This window comes from Garra rufa, chromosome 17, assembly GCF_049309525.1.
Source record: "Garra rufa chromosome 17, GarRuf1.0, whole genome shotgun sequence".
Classification (NCBI taxonomy): domain Eukaryota; kingdom Metazoa; phylum Chordata; class Actinopteri; order Cypriniformes; family Cyprinidae; genus Garra; species Garra rufa.
This window is the reverse complement of record NC_133377.1, coordinates 7,542,436-7,561,387: the sequence shown is the minus strand read 5'-3', so window position 1 is coordinate 7,561,387 and position 18,952 is coordinate 7,542,436. Positions and strand designations below refer to the sequence as shown.

The 18,952-nt window shown below is 35.2% G+C and overlaps 1 long non-coding RNA gene across 1 annotated transcript; it reads left to right on the top strand.

The window, feature by feature from the left end:
* The first annotated feature begins 1,254 nt into the window (after window positions 1–1,254).
* On the top strand, window positions 1,255–3,050 carry LOC141290278 (uncharacterized). The gene is made up of 2 exons (XR_012340084.1): window positions 1,255–1,370; window positions 2,633–3,050. It is a non-coding gene; the product is annotated as an uncharacterized lncRNA (long non-coding RNA).
* Window positions 3,051–18,952: the final 15,902 nt, after the last annotated feature.

The following is an 18,952-nucleotide window of genomic DNA, read 5'->3' as shown; positions in this document are numbered from 1 at the left end:
AATAAAAAGGTAATTGCTTTTTCTCAGCATTCTAAATTTACATCTTGCAATTCTGTTATTTTATTTTTATTTTTTATTTAGATTTATTTTATTGCAATTTATTTTAAAAAATAATATATATATATATATATATATATATTTTTTTTTTTTTTTTTTTTTTTTTTTGCCACAAAAAAGGAAATAGTTTTTGTTTTTTTCTCAGAGTTCTGAGTTTACATCTTGCAATTTTTTTTACATTTTTATTTTATGTTTTAATGTAATGTAATTTAATTAAATTTTATATTTAATTTTATTTTGCCACAAAAATGTTTTTTTTTTTTTTTGTAACATGTAACACATGTAACATGCAATGTTTATTTTATTTTATTTTGCCACAAAATAAAAAGGGAACTGTTTTTTTCTCAAAATTCTCATTTACATTTTGCAATTCTGTTATTTAATATTGCCACAAAATAAAAAAGGGTATTTTAGTTTATATCGCACTATTTATACAATTTTTGTTTCAGAATTTCACATTTATATTTTGTAATTCTGTTTGTATCTCACAATTCAGATTTTTCTCCTCGCAATTATGAGAAACAATTTTGTGAGAAAAAAAGTCTAAATTGTAAGACAAATAGTCACAGTGACTATTTATTTATTTATTTATTTATTTATTTATTTATTTTTATCCTGTGGCAGATGCATTCATTCATTCATCCCTCCAGGTCTTTGATTCAATTCTATGTTCTATAAACTAGAAAAAATAAATTAAATAAAGTAAAAGTCAGTCTTTCACAAAAAGAAAAAAAAAATGACTGGTCTCAGTATTGGAAAGCACTTCATTGGTTTGTTCTGAAGTCCCCCTTGGTTGTGACCTTAACAGCTGCTTGGCAGAAGTGCTGTGGTTTCAGATCATGCCGAAAGTCTTAAGAAAAGGCAAGAGCCGGAGGATTGGATGGCTTTCATCTTTCATACTGTGATTGTTATTTCATGAGCTCGTCTCTCAACACTGAATTTTTGAGTCAACAAGGATGCATGCGTGATGCCGTGGCCTCTCGCGGTACTGGGTCATGAGTCAGTGTTATGACACCCAGGACTGCTCTAGAAGCTCTTGTAGACATGCCTGTTCCATAACCCTGCTCCCGGGGGCCCTGACTAACATCCTGCAGAGATAAACAACTGCCACCCTGAGCCAGGCGTCAGTCCTGAGAGCATGCTCAGTCTAGCGCTTCACACTGCTGATTCAGCAGCTCAGCTATGTAGATAAGAGCCGCCTAATCTCTGAGTGCCTGTGTTTGACAACATGTCACTCAGACCAGTCTGTGGTGTTGTGACTGCAAAGCAGTTTAATGCGCAGGAGTCTGCGTGGCTGACGGCTACACTTTTAGGTAAGTATGTGGACAAATTTAATGTGTTTTCCAGATGTTTTCAGACCTTTAAACAATGAAAAGAGATGCACATCTTCCATTACTCTTGATTCGATTTCAAAGAACTGTCATACGCAAATGGATACAAATTTGATGGATTCAGTAATTGTTTGAGTGGAAAATTCTTAGTGCTGCTGAGAAGGACTATTCCTGTATTAAAATAAATGTATTAAATCATCAAATACTATATCTCTCTTTAGTCCTGTTTAGACAGGGACTAGTTTTCCCTGAGGAGCTCAGGTAAATCCAGGGTTGTTTTCAAGTCTGTATGATCATAAAATATGTAGCAAACTACCTAGAAAACAAATCAGCATTTCTCATTTATTTAGAACATTCTGTAACTAAAGCTACATTTCTGTACCTTTTTTACTTTTTTGGGTAAAACAGAACAAAAACAGTTGGTGTTTCGAATTACTGCCAGCTGGCATCCCATGCGACAAAACAAGGAAATTAAATCAACAAGGAGAGCCAGACTCAAGAAAAGAAGAAGAGAAGAACTGCTCGAAATGATCATTGTAATAAAAGCATGTATTCTCATATCTTAATTGACATCTTCCTTTAAAAGATGCATTAAGTCAAACTGTTGGCTTTCGTGTCGGTTATCTGCTGTCCTAAAATAAAGGCAAAAAGAAGATAAGAAGAAAAAGATTGTTGACTAAAGTCATTATTTTTGTTTTCTTTGTGCACAAAAAGTATTCTCATAGCTTTGTTAAATTACGGTTGAACCACTGATGTCGCATTGACTATTTTAACAATGTCCTTGCTACCTTTTTGGGCCTTGAACACGTCAGTTGTGCTGCTGTCTATGCAAGGTCAAAAAGCTCTCGGATTTTCATCAAAAATATCTTAATTTGTGTTCCGAAGATAAACGAAGGTCTTATGGGTTTGGAATAACATGAGGGTAAGTAATTAACAGTGTTGGGCATGTTACTAAAAGTAATTAGTTATAGTTACTACTTCTCACAAATAGTAACGGAAAGTAACTAATTACCAGGGAAAGTAATTATTGTGTCATGTAAAAAAAATGGATGGCCCCAATATTATAAATATGTTAAATGAAAATATAAATAAATAAAACATTGCGCACTAATCTACACTGTTTTAATGTTGCTGTGGGACAATGTGAGAGACACCTTCCGGGGCTAAATGTGACGTTATTAGGGTTGCTTTAACCACTGTCAAACATGGTGGTGGGAACCTAATGTTTTGGGGGTGTTTTTCAGCCGGTGGACCAGGGAACCTAATCACAGTAAACGGCACCATGAAAAAGGAGCAATACATCAAAATTCTCAACAACAACATCAGGCAGTCTGCAGAGAAACCTGGCTTTGGGGACCAGTGGACATTTCAGCACGACAACAACCCAAAACACACAGCAAAAGTGGTGAAGAAATGGTTAGAAGACAAAAACATGAACATTTTGCAGTGGCCCAGCCAGAGTCCTGACTTAAATCCAATTGAGAATCTGTGGAGGGAGCTAAAGATCAGGGTGATGGCAAGGAGACCCTCCAACCTGAAAGAGGTGGAGCTCATCGCTAAAGATGATTGTGCAAAAATACCAGTGGAGACATGCAAAAAGCTGGTCAGCAATTATAGGAAGCGTTTGATTGCTGTAATAGACAATAAAGGCTTTTCTATTGATTATTGAGAAGGGTATGAATAATTCTGGACATGCCACTTTTTGTTCAAATGTAAATAAAAGATCTTCTGGGAGACGCCTGTGTCATTTCTAATCAAAAAAAAAAAAAAAAAAAACACTTGCTGGTTGAATAAAAGTAACTTTAAGTCCGAATTTGCCAGGGGTATGAATAATTTCAGGCTTGACTGTATATATATATACTATATATATATGTACATTCACCAAACTTAGGTGTGATTTCTTTTGAGTGTGTGTACACTTAGGTATCTATTTTTTTCTGCAAAATATGTCATCTTACAGTATATCATCTTGTAAAAAAGGATCACATCTTAGAGCTAGGTCAGAGCTGGAGGACTGGATTCTACACAAGAATATATTGAAATTATACAAAATACCAAAATACAAAATAAAAAAAAAGTTCTCTTCCATTCTTCTTTTGAACTTTCCAACTGATTTTAGTGGCCACAGACAATCTGCTAATATCAGGCTACTTTATGCTGCCTCTGTCATTCCATGCACAAGAACATGGTCTATCACAAGTAGCTCTAATTTTATCAGTTTTTGGTTTTGCTCTTCCTTATCCTCCTCTTCCACAACCTCGTATTTGCACTTTCTGTACTTCTCAAATTGACAAATGCACCTGTGCACTTTGAAATGGCTTATATTTTGTATATTTAAATATTTAGAAACAAGTGTGAAGAATTTTGAATTATTGTGTGTAAACGATGACAGCTGTGTTGCAGTTATGATTAACTTTTGCTTTCTTGTGTTTAGGGTTTTGCATCACAGAGCAAATAGTGTCTTAGTAAGTGAGAATGTGTTTAGAGTTGTGCATGAGATCTGCAAACAGTGTCTAAACTGCCTGAACTTGTTTAAGGTTTGGCAGAAAGAGTGATTTATTTGACAAATTGGTTTGGCTATTAAGAATTTGGCTCAGAGAATGGAGTTTAGTGTTTTAGCAAATGTGAAAAACTGTAAACCCTCTAAAACCAAAATACTCCTCATTTTTGATCGTACAGATAAGAATAAGGTATTGTTTGCAACTGCAAAGGGTCTACTTTTATTTGTGCATGGTCATAATAACAACAAAACAATGTGCTTTTGTAAAATAAAGAAAATAAATGGTGCACTTTCTGCCATCTCGGTCTCCGTCACCTCTCTTCACAGACACGTAAATAAAACAACCTAAATCTCAGCACATACCTGCCTCACAGACATGAGAAATATATGTACAGAAAACTTGAAATGTCTACTTTTAAATCAGGTAGATCACATCTCAGATTGCCGGATGCACCCATGCCATCTGTGTACTTTGATCTGGCTTATATTTTGTATATTTAAATATTTAGAAACAAGTGTAAAGAATTTTGAATTATTGTCGGTAAACGACAAGAGCTGTGTTGCAGTTGTGCTTTCTTGTGTTCAGGGTTTTAAATCAGAAATTCATCAAATAGCAAATTGTGTCTTAGTGAGAATGTGTTTAGAGTTTTGCAAAAAGAGTACATGATCCGTAAACAGTACCTAAACTGGTTTATAGTTTTGCAGAAAGAGTGATTTATTTGACAAATTGGTTTAGGCTATTCAGGATTTGGTTCAGGGAATGGGGTTTAGTGTTTTAGCAAATGTGAAAAACTGTAATTTCACTTTTGGTGTGAAAGAACTCTTACAGTTGCCAAAAATATAACTTTTTTCTTTTTTGGTTATTAAAAAATAAATAAGCAAGCCCAGCTCAGGAGAAAAAAAGTAACACTTCAGCAACATGATACATTACTTTCCATAAAAAAGTAATTATGTAAATAGTTACTTTTTCAAGGAAGATTTTTAAAAGTAACTTTCCCCAACATTGCTCAAGACACTGTTTCTATAGCTGCGTCTGATTTCAGACACTGTGTCCTTCAGAGGTCGCATTTGTTGGATGCACTGATCATTGTGGTGGTCTCATTTAAGAAAAATAACTGCTAGGTTGCATACGAAAGAATTACAAATTCTAACAGTATTTTACACCTCACAAGGAATAATAGTTGATTTTATTAGTGTTAGTTTTCTTAAATGAGACCATGACTTTACCAATTAGTGATTGGTCCTTTTATTTAGAAGTTGTGACTATTCTGCCATATTGCCTGTTGCAATTTCTCCCATTCATGAGCAACGTTGTGTAATTTACTCAAATATAATGTAATCCACCATGTCTATGTCTCCTTCAACTTCTTTCTGAAAAGTTCCACAAAAATGAAGAAAAATGCAGCAAATACTTGACACACAGACATGAGAAATATGTCTATAAAAAGCTTTAAGTGTCTGTTTTTAAAGGAAGTAAGTCACATTGAAAACAAATGTTCTCTGATAAAATAATCTGTATGATACCAACGCAAGGTATAGTTTTTTCTGTCAGAGCTCATCTGAAATGTGGTCAAAACCAAGAGCAGTCCACGCTATTTATATGATAATCATCCACGTGAGGCGCGCAAACATGTAAACGCCCACATAACCTCTGTAAACAAAGCAAAAAGATTCTTTAAGTTTATCTAGGCTACTTTTCGTTTTTGGAAGAACACATGCTGTGCGGAATCAACCTCAGAAGAAGAAAAAGAAAAGCAATTAGAATACAGCAACGCGTTATGCACTGTCTTTGTATAGCTAAAGTCTTCAAAATTAAAGAATGACCTGGGGTGAACAAGATCAGGCCAAAATTAAGTTTGTTTGGAGTTCATTTCAGGTAAAAACAGCTTGCCAAATCCCACTTTCCGGAAAGAGTTCGCTCTGGTTCGTAAACACCTTTAACTTGCCATTGGTGCGTGTCGATTACATAATAGGTAGGTGAAAGAAATCTTCAGTTCATTTCTTCTGTTTACTCTGTCAAGGTCAGGCATGAATAAAACTGCTTGCTTTAAAGCAATATATATTAATTACATAAAGTGCTATATAAATCCTGGTTTCAAGATGTTCACAGGTATTTCAAACTTCTTTATACTCCTAAGCAAAAAAAAATATACAAAAGAACTGTTAGAAGTTGATCAGAGCATTTATACAGTTAAGGTCAATAGTTTATTTCCCCCTTTTAGAATCTGCAAAATGGTAATTATTTTACTAAAATAAAAGGGATCATAGAAAATGCATGTTATTGTTTATTTAGTACTGACCTTAATAAGATATTTAACATAAAAGATGTTTACATATAGTCCACAAGAGAAAATAATAGTTGAATTTTACATACACTTGATTCTTAATACTGTGTTTTTGTTGTTGTTGTTGTTGTTGTTGTTGTTTTTTTTTTTTTTTTTTTGTTTAGTGATAGCTGTTCCCTTGTTTGTCCTGAATAGTTAAACTGCCCGCTGTTCCTTCCTGAAATCCTTCAGGTCCCACAAATTCTTTGGTTTTCCAGCATTTTTGTGTGTTTGAACCCTTTCCAACAATGACTGTATGATTTTAAGATCCAGCTTTTCACACTGAGGACAACTAAGGGACTCTTACAGAAGGTTCAAACACTCACTAATGCTTCAGAAGGAAATACTATGCATTACGGGGGTGAAAACTTTTGAAAAAAAAAAAAAGACGATGTGTACATTTTTCTTATTTTGCCTAAATATCTTTTTTTTTTTTTCATTTAGTACTGCCCTTCTAGATGCTACAGAAGACAGTTACATGTTTCCCAGAAGACAAAATAAGTTAAATTTACCCTGATCTTCAAATTCAAAAAGTTTTCACCCTTAGTGCATCATATTTCTGTCTGAAACATCAGTGAGCATTCAAACCTTCTCTAATAGTTGCATATGAGTCCCTCAGTTGTCCTCAGTGTAAAAAGAAGAATCTCAAATTCATGCAGTCATTGTTGGAAAGGGTTCAAATCCACAAAAATGCTGAAAAAACAGAATTTGTGAGACCTGAAGGACTTTTCTGAAAAACAGCAGGCAGTTTAACTGTTCAGGACAACCAAGTGACTCATGACTATCCCTAAACAAAAAAACACAGCAGTGGATCATTCAAGTAACAACACAGTATTAAGAATCAAGGGGATGTAAACTTTTAAACAGGTTCATTTTTATGAATTCAACTATTATTTTCTCTTGTGGACTATATGTAAACATCTTTTATGTTAAATACCTTATTCAGGTCAGTACTAAATAAACAATAACATGCAGTTTTTATGATCCCTCTTATTTTAGTAAAACATTTAACAGTTTGCAGATTCTGAAAGGGGGATGTAAACTTTTGACCTCAACTGTAGGGATAGTTCACCCAGAAAAATAAAACAATCATCATTTACTTGTCTTGCACTCATGTTGTTGTTGTTGTTGTTTTAATCATATTATCCTCTTCCACAGAAAAAATAAAGTCATACAAGTTTGGAACAATATGTGGGAGTAAACGATTAAAACACATTTTCATTTGTGGGTGAACTACCCCTTTAAAAAATTTACATAATGTTCTAATTATATAATTATTTACAAGCAAAGCACATGACCTGCCATAATGTCAACATTCAGACAACAGACATTGCCATCTTTGCAATTACAGCGACTCCAACCCCGTCAGAATCGGTAAATGACATCACAGACATCCATGTTAATAATGGTTTAGAGAACTAATCCCGTCTGAATGGAGCTTTTGTCCCACACACACATAGGAACACTTGAGTGGATGATAATAAAAAACACAGATAATATTGGTACATAATGAAAGCCTTGGCCAGTCATAGTTTAATCTCAGCCCCGCAGGGTTTTATGGGAAAACATCGCCGGACCCATTGCAGGTGGGGACAGTAAAATCCAGAAGCGCTCTAATTTTAGCGTGTATCTTTAATTGTTCAGCACATGACATATGACCTCATAAATGACTCGCAGGCATTTGGAGAGTCAACAAAACCAGGAACTTATTGAAGGGGGGGAAAAAAATGACCCAGTGCTTTATGACAACGTATGAAAACAGCAGCCGTTTAAAAAACAAAACAAAAGCAAGCACACACAGACTTTTATTCTCCACATGTCCTGTTTACTTAAAGATTCCGAATGTTTTGACCTCGCTGGTATTTATAAACAGCAGATGGAAGTCCCCTTGTCCCCAAAAACCCCTCTGGAAATGAGCTGCAATAAGATGATCCGGCATGAAAGCGAAGGACAGAAAAAGACAAGAGAGAGAGAGGGAGAGAGAGATACATTCACGTCTATTTTTGGCTCGGCGTGACATGATGTGGATTGCATCAGTTCTATTAGATAAGCGCAGCCGTGTGGACTGCGCAGAAACCATCTTCATCTTATCTCCCGTCGGCTCATTAAGAGTCCTTACGAGACACGCATGCTAATCTTCGGCACATCATCTGAGGACAAATTCGTCTGATAAAGCAATGCCATTAATTGCAGCCAGAAGAGAAAAGACGAGATGTGACGAGAAGCAGAGAGAAGAGGAAAACGGTCTGTGAAGGGAGAAAAAAGCGAGAGAGAGAGTGTGATTAAAGGACTCTCGCACAGTGACTGGCCTCAGGTGAACCTGGTTCGTGGTGTTCTTATCATCTTCCTGTGAGGGGGTGAGGAAAGAAAAGTCATTAGTTGGAGTTCTGCGTCTGTGCTGGTGGGGGGGGGGAATGCAGTCCTCCGGTCAGGTCAGACGCAGTCCATGTAACCACAGTTGCAACAGAACATTCGGCTCAGAAGGAGAACATTAAAGGAGAACTTGTGAAGAATGTTTATGTTGCTCTTTTCCATACAATGGAGAATATAATGACCAGGGGCCACTTGAACAAGCTAAGTTACAACTTACTAGTAAAAAGTCGAAGGTTGCGCCAGTAAATATTGATAAAATATTTACAAAAGCATTCATTTGGGTGTAACGGTTGGAATACAATAGCAGACAGCTTAAATTACTAAATTGCAGACCTTAATACTTTTGACATATATGGTGCTGCTGACATTTGCACTTGTTTATTTTTGATTAGAGAAATCATTAAGTGCATAACTGACTTAAAATTGGCTCTTCAAAACAAACCTTTGAAAACAGTGTGTGTTACTCATTATGCATGCCTGGCATAAAAAGAAAAACAACAAAACAGCACAACAAAATAACATTAAATAAATTCAATTAACAAAATAAACTAGAATATAATAAAATAAATAACATGACAACATAAAATAAAATAAAATAGCTTAATAAATTAAAATATCAACAAAATAAAATATAAAATGAATATAAATTATAAAATTAAATAAAATAGAAAATAAAATAACAACATAAAATAAAATAAATAACAAAATAAAATAGAAAATAACAAAATGAAATTAAATAACATAAAACTTAAATCAACAAAAAATAAAATAACAAAATAAAATAACGACATGACAAAATAAAATAAAATGTAAAATAAAACAACAAAACAATAAAATAAAATACAAAATAAAATAAAATATAAAATAACGTAAAACAGCAAAATAAAATAAAATAAAACAAGAAAATAAAATATAAAATAACATAAAATAGCAAAATAAAATAAATTATAAAACATAACTTACATTAAAATAACAACATAATATAACAACATATAACACAATATAACATAAAAAATACAATAAAATAATTAAAATAAAATAACAACATAACACAAAATAAAATAAGAAAATATAATAACAAAATAAAATAACAACATAGCATAACATGACAAAATAAAAAATAACATAAAATTAAATAAACAATAAAATAAAATAGCATACAATAACAACAAAAATAAAATAACATAAAACAGCAAAACAATAAAATAATAAAATAAAATAAAGTAAAATAACATAGCACAAAATAAAATAAGAAAACATAATAACATAATAAAATAACAAAATAAAATAACATGACAAAATAAAAAATAACATAAAATTAAATAAACAACAAAATAAAATAAAATAAATAAAATATAAAATAACATAAAACAGCTAAATAAAATAAAAAATAATATAGCAACATAAAAAGTAAAAAAAAACATCAACACAATTAAATAAAATAAAAAATAAAAAATAAAACAAAATAAAAAAATAAATACTAAAATAAAATAATGACATAACATAAATTAAAATAAAATAACAACATAACATAACATATAACAATATAACATAAAAAATAAATATAATAAAATAATTAAAATAAAATACCATAACACAAAATAAAATAAGAAAATATAATAACATAATAAAATAACATAATATAAAATAACAAAATAAAAAAATAACAGCATAGCATAACATGACATAAAATAACAAAATAAAATAGCAAAACAGCAAAATAAAATAAAATAACAACATAATAACATAATAAAATAACGTAAAAGAAAATAGCCTAAAATAACATAAAAGAAAATTACACAAAATAAAATATTAAATACCAATTTAAAATAAAATAGCTGAACATAACATAAAATAAAATGAAATTAACAACAAAAAAAAAAATAAAATAAAATAAACATAATAAAATAACAAGAAATAAAATAGCCTAACATTACATAAAATAAAATGAAATAAAATAACACAAAAAAAGAAAAGAAAGAAAAAAAGAAAGAAAAAAAAGAATACAATAAAATAATAAAACAAATAATAATAATAATAATAATTTTAAAAATGCAGGTATAGTCATCTCCGACAACATAATTTTGTGCAGATGTAGTAGTTTCACACTGTGTCATTTAAATTTAAGTTTATTTCATGATTACACTGACAGTTTCAGGAAGCAAAACAAGTTTGAAATGTCAAGCGTAGCACTATAACTGTGATTTATGTGGAAAGAGCAGCATGAACATTTTTCAAATTATCTTTTTTTGTGTACTACAGAAGAAAATAAGTCATACAGGCCTGGAAAATGAGGGTGGGTAAATAATGACATTTTCACAATTTTGGTGATCTATGACTTTAAACTTTGTAGTTTGCATTATGTTAAGCTTTACAGAGTTTTTAGGTATGAGAGTAGTTCTGGTATAGCTACTGGGAAAAGTATAGCTTCTTAGCCTTTGCTGTATATACTGTAAACAATAAACTGCCGTGTCCCCAAATAGCCAGCGCTACACAGACAGTTAAACCACATTCCAGCCTTTAATGGAGCGTAACTTGTTGATGTATAGTGGTCAGCCGGGTCTCAAAGGAGGACTTTTAAGTGGATTTGCACATAAAACTCCAGAAAACTGATATAGGGCCACATCGTATAGACCAACAGTCCGAACACTGCTGACACAAGGCCTTTCCAAGCCAACAAAAAGATGCTTTCAGGGAGTCATGTAAGCAAAGGCTTCTGACAACTCTGATGAAATATTATGACTTCAAGTAAGCCGCGGTTGTGGAGGAGTACTTCAGTTTGAAAAGTTGAGGAAAGTTTATATTATAAGTTTCCAGGTTTGACTCACCGCTCTTGTGTGGCTAAATCATTAAAGCATTAGCCAAACGCGCTAACAAATCACCTCAGGTGTTTGGCACATATTTGTCTTTGGAAGATTCAGTAACTCCTAAACAAACCTCCAGGCTACTGTACTTTCACACGGAGATTGCAAAGTTTACCTGAAATAAAATAACAAACTTAATGGTTCGATGAAAGCAACAACACTAGCGTCCGCTCTAGCGATTCCCGCTAATACTGCCTGTCTTTCAAAGGGTGTCAGACTTTATCGGCTGATTTGAAAATTGACAGCGTGTAGAGACGAAAACAAGTTAGAAAAGACGTCAGTTGTCAAAGAAACCCAAAGACACTTTTCTGTCTTGCGAAATTAGCAAAATGTCACTCAGAGACTCATTAGCTTGAAGGCTAGGAGATGGAGTTAGTGACTCAAGACGCTGTGTGAGAATAAAATCTCGTCAAAAGGTTTTCTTTTTGTGTTTATCTGAGCTTTTGGGACACCAGTCAAATCAATTGAAATGCCAGGTGAGTTCTTCCTTGGAGAAAGAAACAAAAGAGGAAGATGAAAAAAGTGAATAGGCCTTTTACCTCCTAAGGATATCAATAGCCTGCGGTCCAAGTGAACAAGCACTTAAAAAGGGATCAATGGAAGATGAGAGTTAAGCCAACAAGGTGAAAACACTCCAAAAAACTTACTTACTCTCACTTATTTCTCTTTCTTGTTCACTGTTTGTTCTTTACTTCAGTTTGCGAGCCAGTGTTTGTACTACAGACCGAGCACAATACCCTCACGTCCCATCAAAGGCACGGTATGCTTTTATGACCCGCGAGCACTTTGACAGATTGAGTGAATCCTAAACTCCCTGTTCTCTTTTATCCTTATCAGATTAACATCTGGAGTTTTGGAGGCAGCTTTTACCTTTTTAATCCTGAGAAAGGCCAGTGTTTGGTTACTCACGTTGCGTGTCTTTTTGTATGCGCTACCTGTAACAGCTGCTCACTGGGCTATTTGAACAGCGTGTCTCCATAGTCAGGACTGTGAAAGGCAGGCCGCTTGGCTGAAAACAGCGAAGGGAGCACAATGCCACGGCCCAGTCGTGAACTCTGGTGTTATAATATCCCTACCTAGCGGACAATTGACAGGTTTGGTGAGTCAGAGGATGTTAAAAGACACACACTCTGGGTTGGCAGCTGTTATGACACAACACGGCCACACATGAGACAGAAACAGTTAACATCTTTCTATTCCCTGATGAAAAGGCCAGCATAGCCTGTCACCAGCATATGTTGTGTTTGGGCCATGCTGGTGTGCTGGTGTCTCCATCAGTTTTCTCAACAAGCTTAAAGGGTTGAAAATGAAAATTCTGTCAGCATTTACTTGCCCTCGTGTTGTTGCAAACCTGTGTGACTTTCTTTCTCACGTGGAGCAGACAGATGTTTTCTAGATTATATTAGTTGGTCTTTTCTGCACTAGTGAAATATGTGCTTAAAGGATAGTTTTACCAAAAATGAAAATCCTGTGAATAATTACTCTGTCTTGTTGTTCCAAACTTGTAAGACCTTTGCTCGTCTTTGGAACATAAATTAAAATATTTTTAGTGAAATACGAGAGCTTTCTGACCCTGCATAGTTCAAGGCCAAGAAGGACATCGATAAAATAGTCCATGTGACATCAGTGGTTTACCAGTAATGTTATGAAGCTATGGAATACTTTTGTGTGCAAAGAAAACAAAAATAACAACTTTATTTAATTATCATCACTGTTAAAGAGTTTAATTCCCATGGTAAACATGGCCAAAGTGTCAAAAAACGATTTAGAGTATTTCTGTGCCAAATACACACTTCTGGGTTTCTTACAAATTTCTAACAGCTTTTTTCAATCATGGTTCTTCATGACATCCTGAAGGGTGGATGTCCTTGTATGGGCATTTCTCCTAAAAGAGCGCGCCCACGCATACATCGACCAGAGCGAGAGTGCGCCCATCAACGCGCTTCATTTGGCTGCACTGCTGCATGGGACTCACGCTGGAAGAATGTCTCTAAAGAAGTGTGGTTTTGGTTGTAAGGCAAAAATAGCCTTGCTCAGCTTCCCGAAGAACCCAGTGTTACGTGAACAGTAGATGCAGTTTGTTTTCCGGGCCAGAAACTAAGTTTGGCAAGTGTGTTTGTTGACGAACGTTTCATAGTTCGATGCTGGATTTGCACATCGTTTTGATACTGAAAGATGTAGCAGTACAAGCTATAAAACAATCACGTTCATGATTTAGAACTGCAGATGGTAAGTGAAATGGCATCAAATGTATGTGTTTTGCTGGCAATCGGCGAGCACTTCCTCATCAATCTTTAGCTCCGCCCATGGCGCGCCACCAGGTGCTCGGCTGTTTTTAGAAAGAATCGTAAAGCTGTATCTTTCTTTTGTAAATATGATAAAACTAAAAACTTATTGGAGATATGAAGGATGCAGTACTACTACATAGGTACTCAAGATTATCATGAGACTGGGTGAAACTGTGTGTGTTATGCCCCTTTAACAATTTATTTTCTTCCATATCAGTTAATGACGCGTGTACACCCATGACACATAAGGTGTCACATAAGCTTCATAAAATTACAGGTTAACCACTGATGTCACATGGCCTATTTTAACAATGTCCTTACGACTTTTTCCTTAATATAGCTCTCGGATTTCATCAAAAATATCTTAATTTGTGTTCTAAAGATGAACAAAGGTCTTACAGGTTTGGAACGACATGTAGGCGAGTAATTAATGACAGAATTTTCATTTTTGAGTGAACTATCCCTTTAACTGTATTGAATGTGTACTTGTAGTGTATTTCAAATCTTAAAAGTAGCCTATATTTTTTAAGAAAAAAGTATTTGCATTGAAAGGGGAAGTTCACTTCCAGAACAACGATTTACAGATAATGTACTCAACCCCTTGTCATCCAAGATGTTCATGTCTTTCTTTCTTCAGTCGCAAAAAAAATGTTTTTTTTGAGGAAAACATTTCAGGATTTTTCTCCACATAGTGGACTTCTATGGTGTAAGTTTGAACTTCCAAAATGCAGTTTAAAGCGGCTTCAAGCGATCCCAAATACGGTTGTAAACGATCTCAGCCGAGGAAGAAGGGTCTCATCTAGCGAACGGTCATCTAACGATTGGTCATTTTTTTATTATTATTACAATTTATATACTTTTTAACCTCAAATGTTCATCTTGTCTTGCTCTGCCTGAACTCAGTTTTTTCCAGTTCAAGACAGTTAGGGTATGTAGAAAAACTCCCATCCCATTTTCTCACTCAACTTCAAAATCGTTCTACTTTTTGTTAAGGGTGCTTGATTCTCTTTGCTGTTCACTTTGCAAACACTGGGTCGGTACTTTTGCAGCGATGTTTTTTTTTTCTCAAAAAACAAGAAAACATGAACATCTTGGATGACAAGGGGGTGAGTATAAGCAAAGACTATAGAATACCCAAGACATGTCACTCGGCGGCCATCTTTGAAACGCCTCTCGGGCATACAAGTGCAGCTCCTATCTGTTTGAATGGGGAAACATCAAATTCTCCAAAACTGTTTGCCAAACTTACGATTAAATTTCATATTTGGAATCACCAATGAAATCTAACAAGAACTGCCTCATAAATATGGTTACTTGTGCTCCAATAGCGTGAAAAAACGCTTATTTTTCCGGCTAGATGAGCCAGTGCGCATGCGCAGTACTGAGCGCACGTCTTAGAGCGCCGATTGTTTCTATAGCAACCGGGACTTCTAACGGCAGCTGCGGTGACGCGCTGACTTTTCTAATCAACTATTGGCTCTTTCACTAAGAAGGCGGGGCTTCGCGGCCATAATGAGCGTTGCATTTTTCCCCATTCAAAACTACACGAGTGACATGTCTTGGGTATTCTATAGTCTTTGGTATAAGATACTTAAAAAAAAAAAAAACATTACATTAAAAACATTAAAACATTAAAAACACAAACACTTTTGAACGACAGTGTACGTCAAGTGCATGATATACAGGTTTCAATAGAAATGACAAAGCATATTTTTGCCATTATTGCTTGTCAGTAGATTCGGCAGTACATCTGGATCATATTTCAATGAAATTATATATTAAGATGTACTTAACTGGGTCATAAAGCACTCTAAACAAGTATATTATTATAAAGAATATGACTTCCATGGTAATTTTAAACTATGCTGGAGTACTTTTTTGTGAAATTGCATTGAATGAGGACTTCCAAGCTTCCAAAGTGACACAAAACCACAAATAAGGATAAAAATCATGATCCAAATGACTTGTTTATTAAACTGGTAACACTTTAAAAACATTAGCTAACATTAACTAAGAATCTAAGAAGCAACACTTATACAGCATTTATTAATCGTAGTTAATGTTAATTTAAGCATTCACTAATGCATCATTAAAATCACAAGCTGTGTTTGTTAACATTAGTTAATGGACTGTGAACTAACATGACCAACTGTATTTTTATTAGTTAACATTAACAAAGATTAATAAATAATATAATAAACGTATTGTTCATTGTTCGCTCATGTTAGTTCATGCATCATAACTGCATGGAAAAGAGTGACCAACACATTCATCAAAATATCTCTTTTTGAAATAAAGTCTAACAGGTTTAAAATGATGTGACAATGAGTAAATGCTGACATAATTTTCATTTTTATTTCAGTAACCACTACAAAATCATTGGTCAACCAGGTTCAGTGATGCAATCAACATGGCCAAGCTTGTAAAAACCTGTAAAAATCAGCATGAACTAGCCTTTTAAATCCATTTTGGTCTTTTTGGCAGAATTAACATTAGGTTCAAGTGAAAAAGGGAGAAGAAAAAGGCAGACAGAGGAGGTGAACACGGCCCATGCTTCAAACAATCACCATCAAATTGACTCATGTTTATCCTAAAGACCGCCTGTCGTCTATCCAAACCACAACTTGGTTTTAACCTTTCCACAAAAAACACTGTGCTCCCACCAATGAAAAACATGTTTGTTCTTGTTTAAAGAAGGATTTAAAAAAAAAAAGGCAGAAGCACTGATATCAATCTCCACTAGAATCACGCTCCAATGAGTAGGCAGCGTACAGTGCTAAACACACACTTAAATAACCAACTAATGTTACCTAACGGTTATGAGTGTATCCCTAAGGTAAGGCCAGCTTTTGTTTGTCACAGAAAGCACGAGGGTGGGTCATCTCTGGTGTCAACTGTCCATTAGCAGGGTGGAGGACAGACAAAAAGAAGTACAGGTGCTTGTGTGCATGACTCTCAAGCATGTGCTTCTGGGGTACAGCAGGGATATTGAGAGACAGAAGGAGTCAGAAACCGATCCAGGCTGCAGGGAGCTGACTCACCCTCTCAAATGGCAGTGGGTTTGGTCTCTCTGATAACCGAGCCGAAGGAGCTTTGTGAGGCTGTGAGAGGAACAACACATGTCGCTCACCTGATAAGCATTGGGAAACTTTACTGCGGGACACAAAAACCAACGAAACACCTCCTCTCCGCCTGTTCAGCAACCTGACACGGTTGGGATCGGTACTGAAACGTCACACTGGTGGTTTGCTGATTGTTGTGGTGTTGAACCTCACTCTGACGTATCAGGCCTTCCAAGAATGTACCTCTCCCACTTTTCTCCCTAAAGAATTAGAGTATCTGAAGAATTAATTTGTTCTCAACTATTTGATTTAAGTATCAACACTGTTTCAGATGATTCAGACGTTAAAAGTATGTAGCTACAGTGAGGAAAAAAATTATTTGATCCCTGCTGATTTTGTATGTTTGCCCTCTGACAAAGAAATAATAATGAGTGAAATAAGTATTTGATCTCCTATTAATCAGCAAGATTTTTGGCTCTCAGGTGTCTTTTATACAGGTCATGAGCTGAGATTATAGCACACTCATAAAAAGGGAGTGCTCCTAATCTCAGTTTGTTACCTGTATAAAAGACACCTGTCCACAGAAGCAATCAATCAATCCGATTTCAAACTCTCCACCATGGCCAAGACCAAAGAGCTGTCCAAGGATGTCAGGGACAAGATTGTAGACCTACACCTGGCTGGAAAGGGCTACAAGGCCATCACCAAGCAGCTTGATGAGAAGATGACAACAGTTGGTGTGATTATTCGCAAATGGAAGAAACACTACATAACTGTCAATCTCCCTCGGTCTGGGGCTCCATGCAAGATCTCACCTCGTGGAGTATCAATGATCATGAGAACGGTGAGGAATCAGCCCAGAACTAGATGGGAGGATCTTGTCAATGATCTCAAGGCAGCTGGGACCATAGTTACCAAGAGAACAATTGGTAACACACTACGCCGTGAAGGACTAAAATCCTGCAGTGCCCGCAAGCTCCCCCTGCTCAAGAAAGCACATGTACAGGCCCGTCTGAAATTTGCCAACGAACATCTGAATTATTCCGAAAAGAACTGGGTGAAAGTGTTGTGGTGAGATGAGACCAAATTCTTTGGGATCAACTCAACTCGCCGTGTTTGGAGGAGGAGGAATGCTGCCTATGACCCCAAGAACACCATCTCCACCGTCAAACATGGAGGTGGAAACATTATGCTTTTGTGGGTGTTTTTCTGCTAAGGGGGCAGGACAACCGCACCGCATCAAAGAGACAATAGACGGGGCTATGTACCATCAGGGCCAGGGCATTGAAAATGGGTCATGGATGGGTATGACCCAAAACACATGGCGAAGGCAACAAAAGAGTGGCTCAAGAAGAAGCACATTAAGGTCCTGGAGTGGCCTAGCCAATCTCCAGATCTTAATCTGTGGAGGGAGCTGAAGGTTTGAGTTGCCAAACGTCAGCCTCAAAACCTTAATGACTTGGAGAGGATCTGCAAAGAGGAGGGGGACAAAATCCCTCCTGAGATGTGTGCAAACCTGGTGGCCAACTACAAGAAACATCTGACCTCTGTGATTGCCAACAAGGTTTTTGCTAGGTCATGTTTTGCGAAAGGGTCAAATACTCACTCATTAAAATGCAAATCATTTTATAACTTTTTTGAAATGTGTTTTTCTGGATTTTTATTTTTTTTGTTTGTTTGTTTGTTTGTTTGTTGTTATTCTGTCTCTCACTGTTTAAATAAACTTACCATTAAAATTATAGACTGATCATTTCTTTGTCAGAGGGCAAATGTACAAAATCAGCAGTTTTATTTTTATTTTTTTCCTCACTGTATAACATTTAATATCATCACATAGCGCAGCTAATTTCATTTTGGAAGAATTTTATGAGACCTGATTGAGTTCATCATGAGAACTGAGTTTTGATTGTATACTTTGGTATGTCATACACAAAAAAGCTGGGTTATTTTTTCACCATCAGTGGAAACAGCGAATAGTTACGTGGGTTTAATTTTTTCCATCTCCCATTATTAGCATTAAATGAAATCAAACTACCAGTAAAAACTTGTGAATTAAGATTTTTTTGGGGAAATTCACTCTTTATGATGTGATACTTCAATAAGCACATAAAAACAGGGTGATGGAAATATAGCTATTGACAGTTGAAACTTCT